The sequence below is a fragment of the Pongo pygmaeus genome, chromosome 3 (genome assembly GCF_028885625.2).
Source record: "Pongo pygmaeus isolate AG05252 chromosome 3, NHGRI_mPonPyg2-v2.0_pri, whole genome shotgun sequence".
Taxonomy (NCBI): domain Eukaryota; kingdom Metazoa; phylum Chordata; class Mammalia; order Primates; family Hominidae; genus Pongo; species Pongo pygmaeus.
In genome coordinates this window covers 37553626-37570203 of record NC_072376.2, presented here as the reverse complement: position 1 = coordinate 37570203, position 16578 = coordinate 37553626, and the positions used below count along the sequence as shown (strand labels likewise).

Below are 16578 nucleotides of genomic sequence, written 5' to 3'. Positions count from 1 at the left end.
GAGGTTCACTTAAGCACAGGAGATCAAGGCTGCAGTGAGCTATGATTGTACCACTGCACTCCAGCCTGGGTAACAGAGCAAGACCCTATCTCAAAAAAAAAAACGTATTTTTAAAGAATAAAACAATATTGCCAGAGGAAAGATTCAGACAAAGTATTTCAGATGATCAGAGAAGGGATCCATTTACTCCAGCAGAGGCATGCCCTGACCACTGATTTTTTTTTTTTTTTTTTTTTGAGACGGAGTCTTGCTCTCTGTTGCCCAGACTGGAGTGCAGTGGCGCAATCTTGGCTCACTGCAACCTCCACCTCCCAGGTTCAAGTAATTCTCCTGCCTCAGCCTCCAGAGTAACTGGGACTACAGGTGTGCACCACCACGCCCAGCTAATTTTTTGTATTTTAGTAGAGACGGGCTTTCACCATGTTGGCCAGGATGATCTCAATCTCCTGACCTTGTGATCCACCTGCCTTGGCCTCCCAAAGTGCTGGAATTACAAGTGTGAGCCACCACACTGGGCCCTGACCACCTATTTAATACCACAACCTGCCCCAGCCCCCACCCTCCAACTCCCCCTTCTCCTGCTTGATTTTTTCCCATGGCACTTATATGTAGTATACTATATAATTTATTTACTTATTGTTAGTCTGTCACCCCTGCTAGAATGTAATCTCTGTCCATAAAGAAAGAGATTTTTCCAACTTTGATGTATCTCAAGCACCTAGAATGGAGCCTGCCTATAGTAGGCATCAGTAAATTTCCCTAAATGTAGGCAGGACACGTGTGGCGAAAGGCACATCCATCCCTCTCTCCATTCACTTAATATACCTTTATCAGGCATCTTCTCTATGTCAAGCATTATCCTAAAGATGTAAAGAATATAAACTTCCCTTCTCCTCCAGGGTCTGGCAACCTGGGCAGAGGGCAAGAACTTCCTGCTTACAGTAACAGTGTGAGCAGAACCAGGAGCAGGGTCCACACTCTAGAGCAGGCACAGAGCTGGGTGTGACCCCACTGCCCCGGGAATGAGGCTGGAGAGACACTGTGGGCACCAAGTCTAGAGAGCCCAGACCCTGGCTGAGCAGATCATGGCTTACAGCTGAACCTTTAAAATACCAAGACACAAGCTTCATTTGTAAATAACTCTCATTAGATACAGAGGTAAGACTCCATCAAAGCCAAATAAATCAGACTTAACCTAAGAGGTGGAAATCCAGACAGGAGGAATGCTCAGAGCTCTCTCCTCCTTATGACCCAGATATTCTTCTTCATGCTTCATACTTTGCCTGTTTTCAAGTCACAGAGGAACGGGCTCACACATGCAGACATACACCAAACACACGCAGGCTGTTTCCAATTTTGCACAGATTATTTCAGTCCAAAGATAAGAAGACCAGGTGGGGTGGACACACCTGCCTTGCTCTTTGATTCCCTGCCACCTTGAGAGGAAGAAGAATTGTCTGTTTAAGCAGCATATTCCTGGGAAGACCTGGTATAGGCTGCAGCTCCAAGACACCCACACACCTCCCCCTAGGGAGTACAACTAGCAGTCAGTTGTACCCTTGTTGGGCCTTGCTGAGTACCAAGCTCAGTGCCAGGCACTGGAGAAAGTCACAAAAGAAGAAGAGTCTGAAGAGCTCATGTCTGACCCCAGGAAGGAGAGAGGAGATGCTATAAAAATCAATGCATATAGGCATAATTAGATTGGATGGTTCTCTGAGCTCTGGGGAAAAAATAGCACATAAAAATAATTATGTTATAAACTGACTCTTTCCTATATATAGCAAAGACAAATAATCACCCACTTCTCCAGTTGATTTGTTTTGTGAGTCCCTGTTTTTAAATATTGAGTTTTCTGAAAAGTTCACCTCATAAGCAGAAGTTCTAATGGCAGCCATCAAGTTCTATCCAGGCATAGGGGTGACCTGGAGGTCCCTGCAGAGAGAGGTGAGGTGGGGGAAGGGCTATTGCAGGAACTGAGTGATTCCTCCACAGGGGAAATCTGGCCACTTGGGCAAAATCAGAAGCACAGATTCCAGATTTCTGCTGCTGCTGCTCTTCCAGTCCTGTGCCTTGCATGGCTGGAGGATTTTGCAGGAGAGTAAATCTCAAAGTTCTCTCCAAATCTTCCTGCTCTGCACTTTCACACCTGCTTTGGAATTCTTTTTTTTTTTTTTTGGAAAGAAAAATCAAATATTTATTAAAAGTACCATAATACAGACCGGTTTCAAGTAAGGACAAACACACCAACATATTTCTTAGTAGTTTCTTCACAATAGATTATTAAAGCATAGAACAATTATTCATATTCATAAAGAAATGACTTCAAAATAGGTTAAATTGTTTTCCATCTACTCTGTTTAATAAGGCAAGAACAAATGATTCACTTTAGAAAAATAGTCTCATCAAAAAAGGGCTAAAATAGTACAGATTCATCACCTAAAGTGGTAAGCTTTGGATATCTGAAATATAAATATGTTAGTACTCTGATGATGCCAGATAAATGAATTTAGGCAAGAAAACGCATTGTTATAAAAAGCCTGGGTTCTAAATCAGGATTACTGAGACACTAACAATTAATTTCAGATTTTGGCCTTCATTCCAAGAAGCACCAACTCAGTTTTCTTTAGACTGCCTGGGCTGGTTTGGGCCAAGATCTAGTCAAAATGTAGTCTGCCAGTGATGTAGGCAAATAAGATAGAGGGATGAAGAAAAATTTAGCATCCCAGCCAGCTGAATATCGAGTTCGCGGATGCACCAATGTCAGAGCATGTTCCATGCAGTCAGTGACCAGGTTCAGGTTTGTGCTACAATTCAACAGCCCTTCCTTCATGATACTGTAAAAGGCATCAAAATACTGCTGTCCATAGGTCTCCTTAATGTGCTTGGGGGCTTCTTTCCAACTTTGCTTCATTCGCTCTAAGGACTGTGTCAGGTTTGTCATTCCCGTTCTGAAGTAGCCAAGTTCAACTATGCTGATTTTCACCCCAAAATGTTGAATCTCACGCCTCAGAATATCTGAAAAGGCTTCCACTCCATACTTGGAGACACAGTAGCCTCCTACAAAGAAAGCAACTCTTCCCAGAATGCTGGAGACATTGACAATTCTTCCCCGTGCTCTCCTCACCAAAGGAAGCACGCTCAAGGTCACCTGGATCACACCAATGAGGTTCACCTTGAGCATATTCATATGAGCATATTCATAAAGTCCTCAGTGTTCAGCCACTCACATAAGGTAATTGGTGTAAGAATGCCTGCATTGTTCACCAGTCTCCAGAGTCCTCCCAGACAGGGCGACCAGGCAGAGGCGCTCCTCACTTCCCAGACGGGGTGGCCGGGCAGAGAGGCTCCTCACCTCCCAGACGGGGCGGCCGGGCAGAGGCGCTCCTCACTTCCCAGACGGGGTGGCCGGGCAGAGAGGCTCCTCACCTCCCAGACGGGGCGGCTGGGCAGAGGCGCTCCTCACTTCCTCCTAGACGGGGTGGCAGCCAGGCAGAGGCACTCCTCACCTCCCAGACGGGGAGGCCCAGCAGAGGCGCTCCTCACTTCCCAGACGGGGTGGCCGGTCAGAGAGGCTCCTCACCTCCCAGAGGGGGCGGCTGGGCAGAGGCGCTCCTCACTTCCTCCTAGACGGGGTGGCGGCCAGGCAGAGGCACTCCTCACCTCCCAGACGGGGTGGCCCGGCAGAGGCGCTCCTCACTTCCTCCTAGACGGGGTGGCAGCCGGGCAGAGGCACTCCTCACCTCCCAGACGGGGAGGCCGGGCAGAGGCGCTCCTCACTTCCCAGACAGGGCAGCCAGGCAGAGGCGCTCCTCACTTTCCAGACGGGGTGGCCAGGCAGAGCCGCTCCTCACTTCCTCCCAGACGGGGCGGCAGCCAGGCAGAGGGGCTCCTCACTTCCCAGACGGGGCGACCAGACAGAGGCGCTCCTCACATCCCAGATGATGGGCAGTCGAGCAGAGACGCTCCTCACTTCCTATACGGGATGGAGGCCGGGCAGAGGCGCTCCTCACTTCCCATACGGGGCGGCCGGGCAGAGGGGCTCCTCACATCCCAGATGATGGGCGGCCAGGCAGAGATGCTCCTCACTTCCTAGACGGGGTGGCGGCGGGGCAGAGGCTGTAATCTTAGCACTTTAGGAGGCCAAGGCAGGCGGCTGGGAGGTGGAGGCTGTAGCAAGCCGAGATCACGCCACTGCACTCCAGCCTGAGCAACACTGAGCATTGAGTGAGCGAGACTCCGTCTGCAATCCCAGCACCTCGGGAGGCCGAGGCGGGCAGATCACTCGAGGCCAGGAGCTGGATACCAGCCCGGTCAACAGGGCGAAAACCCGTCTCCACCAAAAATACAAAGACCAGTCAGGCGTGGCGGTGCGCGCCTGCAATCCCAGGCACTCAGCAGGCGAATCACAGGAGCCCGAGGCAGGGAGGTTGCAGCAAGCGGAGATCACGGCAGTACAGTCCAACTTTGGCAACAGAGGGAGACCTAAAAAAGAAGGAGAGGGAGACCGAAGGGAGAGGGGAGAGGGGAGAGGGGAGAGGGGAGAGGGTAGCGGGGAGAGGGGAGAGGAGAGAGGGGAGAGGGGAGAGGGGAGAGGGAGAGGTGCTTTGGAATTCTTTAACAGTCACTGCAAAATGCCTGGGACAACAGTGGGGCAGAAACCACCTAGATTATATAGGTATAACGGTAAATGAAAAATAGAGATCTCCAGATAATTAGATGGTCCCAGGTCTGATGTGTTGATGTCAAGGGTGCTTTCTATGAGTACAGGTATAAGTGAAAAAAAAAAAAACAATCTCTCTTCCTCTAAACAGCTCAACCAAAGAAATAAGCCCCTACCAGATATCAGCTCTGATGAAGTTAGACCCCAACAATGACCTTTGACATTCTCTCTCAGGAGCTCACTTCCAGCAATGCATGGAGGGAGGGGCAGATGGATTTCTCTCAGGGACCACTTTTCCAATTTGCTAAGAGACTGTTCCAAGCAGAGTCATGTCAGGAAATGCTACCTGGTGGCAACCCTTGTCCTTCTACCCAAGAAACTTCACTTCCCATTTCTTTTTAATTGTTTCCTCCCTCTGTCCATGAGAGCAATTTAAGTCACTCTGATTCCCCACTAACAGCCTACTGGATGACAACAGACCAGAACGGAGAAGACATTCCAGAAATAGGAAACCACTGTGAAAAATACCTGCTAGAGTTCCATTAAGCCTTGGGAATCAGGACCACTCCCTGGTAATTTAATTGTTCAGAATGGAAGGGGAGTATATTTTTGATGATCTTCTAGCAGCTTCAGACATGGACTGTGAATCCATCATTTACTCAGCAAGCATGTATTAAATTGAATGCCTATACTACGTTAGGCACAGACGGTGTTTAATAGCTGATATTTAGTGAACACTTACAGGCCAGGCACTGGGTTAGTGCTTACTTGGGATGCATTATCTAATGTAATCCTCACAAATGACTGTGAGTGTCTTGCTATTATAATTCCCAATTTATGACCAAGAACAGGGAGGCACTGCTGCAGGGTGCCATGGCTTGTGTCTATAATCCCAGCTACTTGGGAGGCTGAGGCAGGATGCTGAGGTGGGGGAATTGCTTGAGACCAGGAGTTTGAGACCAGGCTGCGCCACATAGCCAGACTCCTATCTCTAAAAAAATTAAAAATTAAAGACCATGAAGGCACTGAGAGGTTAAGCAATTTTCTCAAGATCACAGAGCTAAATCATGGAAAGGCCAGGACTGAACTCGATTCAGGCACTAGCCTTAACCACTAAGTCCTGTAGCCCCTGAGAGAGATGTCCAGAAAAGATTGTGCAACCTGCTCTGTTCCAGGCTTTGCCCTCAGAAAGTCCCTTATAGTAAATTTGAATTTCTCCTACTTCTGTTACAGTCCATTTCCTCTTGCACGGCTCCAAGCTGGAGAAGAATTCGGCATAGCAGCTTCTGAGAAGTTGAGGGAGGGGCCAGGCAGAAACTGTCCTAGAGTAAGCACTGAGGGGAGCAATGCACTTGGCATACTCAGAGCTGAAACACTTCCAGTGGAGGTCATTGGCAGCCTTATTTGCATTTTCTGAAGCCCCCTCTTTTCCCCATCCTTGGAGTCAAGGTACATTTACCTGCTGAGAAGTCAGAAGTCTCCCTCTGATGCAACACATGTGGCATTTCCTGAAGCTGCCAGTGTTGATGGAAAAGGGCAAAGAATGCTTTTATGCCCATTCAGAGAAGAAGTCCCTTAAATAAACAGTGTTTTCTGTGCCTTGGAACCTGCAAACCCGGGGACTCAGTCCTACTCATCACAGGCTAATTCCCCAGTATTACATAGCCTTCTAGCTCAACTGAGCATGTCCAAAATGTGAGCATGTCAGAGGCTTGTTAAAACACAGATTGCTGGGTCCCACCCCACGGGTTCCATAGGTCTGAGATAGGTCCCCCAAAACATGCATTTCTAACAAGCTATCAGGTAATTCTGATGCTGCTGGTACGGGAACTACACACAAAGCTCTAGAGAGAGCTTTGTAGAATTCTTGCTGCTCTATTAACACATGCAACACCATTCCTATACACCGGAGCTTCAAACATTCCAGGATACCATATTATTTAAAATCTCAGATGCACAAGTAAGTGTTCGAAGTAAGAGGTAGTGGGAGTGAAGAAATAAGGACAGGTTGAGCCCAGACTGAACAGTAACTTCAGAATAAACCTCTTGAGGACTGGTGGATCCAATAAAGAAGAAGCTGTGAGGGCTTGTTTATAGTCAGGCTTTCTACCTCCTTTCTGAGAGCACCAAAGTTGGTCTGGGCAAAGCCAGTCCTACCCTGCCCTGTCCTGCCCAGACCTGCCCAAAGTGTTTTCTCCTTCCTCAGGAGGGAATAGAGTTATATCCCAGGCACAAGATAGTGGCTGTATTTGCATTCCCTTCCCAGGAAAAGACAGGAGCATCTCTCCTGCTTGCCCTATGGACCCGTTAACATCTCCTCCATCAAGTTCCTGTTTGGACCCTAGGAGTTCAATATCAACAGCTGAAAGGAAGGGATCCTGAATCTCATATGCAGTCACAGTTCTGGAAAGCCTGGAGGTCAGGAGCTACAAAGTGGATGAGGGACCTGACTCTTGTCTTATCCAAACGACCTTACCCATGTCATTCCCTCTAAATGGAAATCCCTTTCTCCTGGGTCTCTCGGTGAACTCCTAGCCTTCTTTCGAACCTCCACTCAGGCATTTCATCTCTGGGAAGCGATCCTCAGCATCCTGGGTAGACTCCACAGACCTCCTCTGTGCTTTTGCTCAAGGACATCCACACTTCAGTACTGTGTGAGTCTAAGAGACAGGACCAACATTCTTAACTTGTGAGTATCCCTAGCCTGTCTCCTCTCTCCTCACCATCGAAAGAGGCCTCTTCCCATTGGTCTTTGCCACTCTCCCTGGGGCTAGAGATTTCCCTTGCAGAATTATTATTTTCTGTAATATAGCATCAAAGGTTAGGGAGAGAAAAAATGAAGAGGCAGAAGGAAAGGAGGATATTTAGTAGAGATGAAAGGCATGTGGACTCGGGCTAGAAATATTTTTTTTCTCTCTACAAGGGTAAAGGGAAAAGTGCACAGGCCAGGGCAGTTTTCTGGGGCATTTTGAGGAAAGAGTGCCAGGGCAGACTCAGGGTGTGAGGAAGTGGATAGAAAAGGGAAGGAGGCTGGATTAAGGGTAGCCTGTGTGGATTCTATTTACAGAATTTGAAAATACAAGAAGGTTGGGCGCAGTGGCTCACGCCTGTAATCCCAGCACTTCAGGAGCCCAAGGCGGGTGGATCATGAGGTCAGGATATCAAGACCATTCTGGCCAACATGGTGAAACCCCGTCTCTACTAAAATACACAAAAAAATTAGCCGGGCATAGTGGTCCACACCTGTAGTCCTAGTTACTCAGGAGGCTGAGGCAGGAGAATGGCGTGAACCCAGGAGGCGGAGGTTGCAGTGAGCCGAGATTGCGCCACTGCACTCCAGCAGCCTGGCGACAGAGCAAGACTCTATCAAAAAAAAAAAAAAAAAAAAAAAAAAAAAAAAAAAAGAAGAAGAAGAAGAAAGAAAATACAAAAAATACAAAGAACTTAAACTTTTCTGAAATATCTTTCATTCCCTCTTTCTTTGACTGCTCTGGGACTGTATGTTTTTGTTGGGTTACATTTTATTCCTTCTCTAACCTTTGACTTTGCCCTTCTCAGTGTTGGGCACAGAGGCTGGCCCATGGTATTATATAAGGTTGATGCAAAAGTAAATGCAAAATCGAGTAATGGCAAAAACCACAATTACGTTTGCACCAACCTAATAGATGTGCAGACTGGGTTAGCCTCTCTCCTCCCTTCTTTCCTCTGTCAGTCTCGAGAAGCCCATCATGCTGAAAGGGCGGCAGCATGGATCAGGGGCTGACAGGACAACTGGAGGGAGAGAGGCCAATAAAACATCCCCCTAAGCCTCCCTGGACCGAATACCAGCCACATAGTGCTGATCTTGGCTGGGAGCCCACCATTTACCAACCCCCTGCAGGCCTCTGGGGTATGGCTAATTAAAGACATGGTTACTCATTTCATTCCCAAGTCACTATTTAAGGAAGCAGAATCATGCCATTCCTACAAGGCCTCTGACCCTACACTAGAGGCAAACAATGCTAAGGCTTGTCCAAGTGGCTGTAAGTACAGGGCTGTCCAAAGAGCACAGGAGGGGGCAGAGGAGGGGAGACCACAGGCCCCACAGCTGGGCCAGCTGCTGGACTGTCCCTTCTGCAATGTCCTCCTCTCTCCCTTTCCCCAAGGGGCCAGGATCTAGTGACAACCCCTCTATAACCAACCCCCCTGCCAGGGCAACTCCTGTGTTTTCTGGGCATACTCAGAGTCACACAGCTGACTCAGAAAAAAGCACCAAAACAATCTCCTTTTGGATTTCAACTAGCAGCAATTTGGAGCATTTGGGATTTTTCAGTTACTCTTTAAGAAGTAAAGAAAAACATGGCTTTTAATCAACAAACTCTTGTTGAGATCTGCTCTATGCCAGGCCTGGTGCTAAGATGAGGAAGAACAATGTATGAAATATAATTCCTGCCCTCAAAGAGTATCTAGTCTTGTAGATGAAATAGACACATAAACAAATAAATTACACCAATGCAGAATAAGTGTAAACGCAGATATGTACTAAGCACAGTAGAGAGTAGGTGGTGATAACCTCTCACTGACAGGAGAAGAAAGGTATGCTAGAAATCTAAGGTGGGCTTTGAGGGGCAAATGGGAGTTCCTCAGGTAACCAAGTGAGGGAAGAACATCCCGAACAGAGAAAAAGCCTATTCGAACTCATTCAGATCACAGAGAAATAGGTTGAACCTACTAGTTCCAGTGGGTCTCAAGCTTTTTTAACAAACAACTCTTAATACAAGATAAATGGGGAATGGAGATGCCTGTTCTGAAACATCCAGTGCAAGCATAAAATCTCTTAGACTGGCCAGGTGCGTTGGCTCATGATTATAATCCCAGCACTTTGGGAGCCCAAGGCAAGAGGATTGCTTGAGGCCAGGAGTTTGCAACTGCAGTGAGCTATGGATTCCACCACTGCACTTCAGCCTGGGTGATGGAACAAGAGCGTGTATCTAAAAATACAAATTTAAAAAATTGATTTTCATTTTTAATTATGCAAATTATGCATCATGGTTTACAATATTCTCATGTATTATGATATTAAAATAAGGTTGTGCATTTCTAGTCAGTAAGTTTACTTGACTTTCCAAATGTACATTGTCAAATAAAATTGATACTCCACCGAAGAAGCAGCTCCATGTTGACCCCTTGGCTTCACATTTGCCTGACTCATCCCTGGGGTCAGAGAAAGTCAGTTTATACTCCAGCCTGAGAACTAAAAAGCCTCTAAAAGGGGTTGGAGAGCCAGGCTCAGTGACTCACGCCTGTAGTTCCAGTGACTCAGGAGGCTGAGGTAGGAGGAGTGCTTGAGCCCAGGAGGTCGAGGCTGCAGTGAGCAGTATCTTGCCACTGTACTCCAGCCTGGGTGTCAGAGCAAGACTCTGGCTCAAAAAAAAAAGAGGGGTGGCAACCAGAGACCAGAGACCAGAGCTTTGTCTCTGAATATTCAAGTGACTTTTCACACTCATATTTAGGGCTGTTGACCAGGTGTGACCACAGTCCCAGTATTTCCACTCCTCTGGAAGTTGAAAGTTTTTCCCCATTCCTGTTAGCCTTCTCTGACTACCACGCTGGTTGACTTGAGGAAGATGCCACCTGTGGGGCCAGGGAAGCCAATCAGGCAATGAAAGAGTGGGCAAGGGGAATCTCTCCCACAAAACCAGCATCCAGGGGCCTTCCAAGCTAAGTGTGCAACTGATAGCCAATCAGATGTAGGGCACCATTGGAGGTTTTTAAAAAACACCTCAAATGAGAGGTCATTGATTCCCCAATCCCAATGCTAGGTTATACCCCAGACCAATTAAGTCAAAACTCAGGGAGTGGCATCCAGGCTTAGAATGTATTAAACCTCTCAGGTGATTCCAATGTGCCAACAAATTTGTGAGTCAGTGAGCGAGATCACTGTGGTTCTCAACCTGGCTGCACGGGAGAGTCACCTGAGGAGGTTTTTATACCTACAGTGGGGGAGCCACGCCCCAGCCCCATAGATCAGAATCTTCCGGGTTTGCGGCTAGGCATCAGAATGGCCCTTAGACCTGGGAAGGGAGCCAGCCTATCCTGGCCTGTGCCCTGGGGCACCTTCCTTGAAATTTTCCAGGTTGCGCATCCATGCCTACACCTGCAGGAACTGTCAGAATCGTCCCCGGGGGCACCCTGAGCAAGGATCAGGATGCAGGTACCCACAGAGCTTGGTGACTCGTGCCTTTGCAATCGTCACAACTAGGAAGGTGGCCTGGGCCACTCCCACTGCCCAGAGCAATGTTTCTTGCATGAGAGGTGAGGTCACCAGTGGTGCTGATTTGGGGCAATTCACTCACATGGCGTATAGGGCATGTTCAGGGCCCTGGCTACAGACCATCTACCACAGACCCCACTTGAGTCACACGCGTGGGTTGTGCATGGCTCTCGCCCTCCATGCTGGGATCCTCCTAAGGTCCTCCACGCTGAGCAGTAGGGGCTGCGACATTAGCTGTGCACTCCTGATTGCGGCCACCCAGGCCAGCCACCCACGCCTACTGCAGGCTCCACAGTCTTCCCAGGGTGGCTGTCCAGTCCATTGCTCCTAAAGGCAAACAGACCTTGCAGGTCAGTGTCCTCTCATCTCCCACAGATGCGGTGATGTCCTGCAATCGCTGTCAGTCTCAGGCCATGCCTGATGAGGGTAGACAGTTGCAGGAAGAGGCCTGCTCTTCTCACTCTTTCCACAGCCACTACCCTGCAGACTGGTGGCACTGCCTGGCAGGCAGGAATGCAGTCCCTATGGAAAGATACTACATTTCAAGAAGGTAGTAATTACTGCCTGGTGGATTCAGAACATGGCTGGAAGGTATTTGTATTAGTCTGTTCTCATGCTGCTAATAAAGACATACCCGAGACTGGGTAGTTTATAAAGGAAAGAGATTTAATGGACTCACAGTTCCACGTGGCTGGAGAGGCCTCACAATCATGGTGGAAGGCAAGGAGGAGCGAGTCAAGTCCTATATGGATGGCGGCAGGCAAAGAGAGCTTGTGCAGGAAAACTCCCCTTTATAATACCATCAGATCTCATGAGACTTATTCACTATCATGCGACTAGCATGGGAAAGACCCGCCCCCATGATTCAATTGTCTCCCACAGGGTCCCTCCCACAACACATGGGAATTACGGGAGCTACAATTCAAGATGAGATTTGGGTGGGGACACAGCCAAACCATAACAGTATCCTATGTTTGTACTAGAAAACTTTAAAGAATAAGTTTCACATCACCGAAAAAGAATTATCCTTCACACTTTCTTGCATACTGGGAAAGACTTGCATTTTCTGTTCACCAAGGGGAAAGCACCTTTAACAGACCATTGAGAGCTGATAATCACGTCGAGCACACCAGATGAGACAGTTGACCCTTAACAATGAAACAACCCTCAAATTAACAGTATTGAGGCAAAGCAGAAACAAAATCTATTCTTTCAATACAAAGCATTCTGAAGAGCCCCGGCATTGTAATAACAGTGTTGCTATCTTTCTCTTACAGTAGGAGATATGAAATTAATCAGGAATGGTGCATTTGATGATAAAGAACAGGAAGAGATTCTGTCTAAACCCCGCAAAGAATCTCTATGTGCACTAACTGGACAATACATAAATCATAAGTAACTCTCTTCTACCCATTCTAATTTTTCTTCAATGCATCACTGTACCTCATATGGGCCCATAAATTTTGTCATGAATTTTCTAGTCAACTTATTTTTATAGATAAGCACCCCAGCAAACAATGTGTACCCAGGGCCCTGCACATGCTAGGGAAAATCCCATTGGGCATCTTGGGTATTTCTTTCAAAATCTTCCAGGTGATTTCCATTTTGTACCCAGGGTCATGAGTCCCTATGCCAGAAGCGAGAAGGTGGATGTCCACATGTCAACTGGCTGGTTTCAGCCAGCGACAGAGAAGGGCTACAGGGAGTGTTACAGGTGGGTCTGTATCGCCCTAACATTCATATGTTGAAGTCCTAACCCCCAGTAGCTCAGATGGTGACCTTATTTGGAAATAGGGTCATTGCAGACATACAGATGCTCCTCAACTTACATTGAGGTTATGGCCTGATAATCCCATTGTAGGTTGAAAATACTGTTAAGTCAAAAATGCATTTAATATACCTAATCTACTGGATGCCATAGTTTAGTCTACCTTAAACATTCTCAGAACACTTACATTAGTCTACACTGGAGCAAAATCACCTAACACAAAACCTATTTTATAATAATGTGTTGAATATCTCACATGATTTATTGAATACTGAACCGAATGCATGTCACTTCCATACAATCATAAAGCAGAAATATTGTAAGTGGAACCATCATTAGGTGGGAGACTCTCTCTAATTCGTTTCAAGATGGGATCACACTGGAGTAGGGTGGCTTCTAATCCAATATGAATGGTGGTGTTCTTATAAACAGGAAGAAATATGCACATGCAGACATGCGCACAGGGAGAATGCCGGGCGAACCTGAAGGCAGAGACCAGGGTGATGTGTCTACAAGCCAAGGACCACCAAAGATGGCAGCAAATCATCAGAAGCTAGGAAAGAGGGCCCGAACAGGTCCTTCCTTCACCGCTCTCAGAAGGAACAAACCCCTCTGCCACCTTGGTCTCTGACTTCCTGGCCTCCAGAATGGAGACAGTACATTTCTGTTGTTAAGTCACCCAGTTTGCTGTACTTCGTTTCATCAGCCCTAGCAAACTAATGCAGGGAGGCCCCTCAAAGGCGCCCAAGGGAAGTTTAATACACAAAGGTTAAAAATGAGTTTTAAAAATAAATGAACAGAAGGTTTCCAGGTGGCAAAAGAATTGGAAAGCATTGGAAATTATTTCCCTGAGTTGCTCTTTTTTAATGCGCTTAACACTGCTGCAGGAAGCATCATCCGTCTCCCCAGTGAACATCCTCAATCTGCTGATTGCTAGTGAGAAAATAACTGGTTCGATTTATGTAAGTCCTTGAATCCTTTTCACTCCTTTGCTCATTTCAACCTGTCAGGCCAAGGAGAGATAATTGCATTAAATCACCTGGCAATTTAAATGTTCCTCTTTGTAGTGTCAAAGGAGTCTTTCTCTTTAATCAATGAAAAACCTGAGGTCTCCCTGGCAAATAGTAAAGCCTTACAATTAAGAGCCCACAGGGAGCTGGATTTAACAGGAGAGATTCTGGGTGCAATCTGATTAGGATTCTGATTAGGATTCTCATGGATCCTAATCAGGCTCCCTGCTGGAGGAACCCGGAGATGCCCCATGGGTACCGGACAACAGTGGCCTGTGTGTCTCCCACTGGACACTAAGTCCCTTGAGGGTGAGGACTCTGCCCCTCCCATCTTACCACAGGGCCCTGTTTTCATGATTGTTTAACTGAATCCTCCTCCCTAACCCCCTCTTGGGCCCAGAGATTTTGCTTCCTTGCCTGATTACTGTATAAGAGGCGGAAACAAGCATCTTAATCAGACATTCATGGCACACGAGCCAGTTAAAAAGGGTCACACAAACCAGTTAAAAAGATGATAAATAGAAATTTAGTTAAGGTCAGTAAAGGGAAATGGGGTTTGAACCTAGAAATAAATTTTTCTTTTTTCTTTCCTTCTCTTTTATTTTCATTTTTATATTTTTGAGATGAGGTATTGCTGTCGCCCAGGCTGGAGTGCAGTGGTGTGATCACAGCTCACTGTAACTTTGACCACTCGGGCTCAAGTGTTCCTCCTGCCTCAGCCTCCCAAATAGCTGGGACCACAGGACACACCACCACACCTGCCTAATTTTTTTATTTTTATTTTTTGTGGAGACAAGTTCTCACCATGTTGCCTAGGCAGGTCTTGAATTCCTGGCCTCAAGTGACACTCCCACCTTGGCCTCCCAAACTGCTGAGATTACAAACATCAGCCACTATGCTCAGCCTAAATTTTTCTTTTTGAGAATGTAAATAGAGCTGAGAAATTCTTTGGCTCTTTTCACCTATGGAAATAATTTTCTGATTGAAGAGCTTGAGACTCACCCATCTTCCTAAGTAATACTTTAGTGGATGTAGAGAGCTTTAGGTAAGTCCCTTTTAAAATAAATGCAAATTATTCACAATAGCAAAGACTTGGAACCAACCCAAATGTCCAACAATGATAGACTGGATTAAGAAAATGTGGCACATATACACCATGGAATACTATGCAGCCATAAAAAATGATGAGTTCATGTCCTTTGTAGGGACATGGATGAAATTGGAAATCATCATTCTCAATAAACTATCACAAGAACAAAAAACCAAACACCGCATATTCTCACTCATAGGTGGGAATTGAACAATGAGAACACATGGACACAGGAAGGGGAACATCACACTCTGGGGACTCTTGTGGAGTAGGGGGAGGGGGGAGGGATAGCATTGGGAGATATACCTAATGCTAGATGACGAGTTAGTGGGTGCAGCGCACCAGCATGGCACATGTATACATGTGTAAATAACCTGCACATTGCACACATGTACCCTAAAACCTAAAGTATAATAATAATAATAAAAGTCAAAAAAAATAATAAATGCAAAAAAAAATTAGTATCTTCCATCCTGACAGTTCTTTTCAAGTCCCCTCCTACTCTAAGGACTTTTCAGTGGATGGATTTGCAGGGGAAAAAACATACTGCAACCTGAAATTGATTGATCGATCCCAAGCCAGTTGCATTTTCTAGCTGTCTGGTGGGCTGCCTGCCAGATCAATTGCTTGTCCACTAGTTCCCTAAAAATGCGTTTGTTCAAAAAGTTGCAACACCTAGTGCCATTTTAAGGTGAGCCCTAGCTCCCCTACTGGCTGCATGAATCTCTGCTGTTAAGAGGAAATTTGACATCATTCTTCCATTCTGAAGTCCCGGATTTGAATCCCAGCTTCTTCTGTTGTGCAAGTTATTTGGCTAAGACGGTATCCTCGTCCCTAAATGGGGATGATAAAAGTGATGTCGGTGTTTTCACAACCTCTTGCGAGAATTAAATGGGAGAGTGAATGCAAACATCCTGATCTATATAGCAGGGGCTCAATAAAAAAGCATCCACCCCACTTGTCTGACCTGCAGCTCAGCTGAAGCTATAAACCTCCTCCGTCATCCACATGAAAAGTCGAGACGGGGATAGAATCTGTGTCTTCAATTCCCTCTGCCTTGACCCCTTTGTAGTCGCTCTGAGCTTAGGCTCCTGTGCTATAATTTCTGATCGGGGCGCCAGTGCTGACAGTGGATGAAAAGGTCAGAAGACTGGCCCTTTTCATCTCAAGGAATCAAATAAAGGAGAATCCGCGTGCTGGATTTTAATTCTAACCAGTAAACATCTGTTGATCAAAGACCCATGTCAGTCCTATGCTGGAGACTGAGAATAAAGAAATGAGTAAGATTTGGCCCCTTCCTCCCAGCCTGTCTACATCTGGATGTGCAGTCATTCTACTGAAGATAGTTCTAGATACAAGAACTAACTCAGCAATGTCCCAGTACTAATTTCACTGAAATTCACAAGTGGTGTTCAAATACAAGTTTGGGACTTTGAGGGGATGTATTTATTGGCTCCAAAGAAAGCCCATGGTAAATGTCTTTCCACACATCCATTTTCCAAGGAAATCATAATGATTCTGTGTCCGGAATTGGTGGGTTCTTGGTCTCACTAACTTCAAGAATGAAGCCACAGACCCTCGTGGTGAGTGCTACAGTTCTTAAAGGTGGTGTGTCCGGAGTTTGTTCCTTCTGATGTTCGAACATGTTCGGAGTTTCTTCCTTCTGGTGGATTCATGGTCTCGCTGGCTTCAGGAGTGAAGCTGCAGACCTTCCAAGTGAGTGTTACAGCTCTTAAGGCGGCCTGGAGTTGTTCATTCCTCCTGGTGGGTTTCGTGGTCTCACAGGCCTCAGGAGTG

The 16578-nt window shown here is 46.6% G+C and overlaps 1 pseudogene; it reads right to left on the bottom strand.

Annotated features, from left to right (window-relative positions):
- Nucleotides 1-2595: 2595 nt before the first annotated feature.
- On the bottom strand, nt 2596-11094 carry LOC129034525 (17-beta-hydroxysteroid dehydrogenase type 6-like; annotated as a pseudogene).
- Between the last annotated feature and the right edge of the window lie 5484 nt (nt 11095-16578).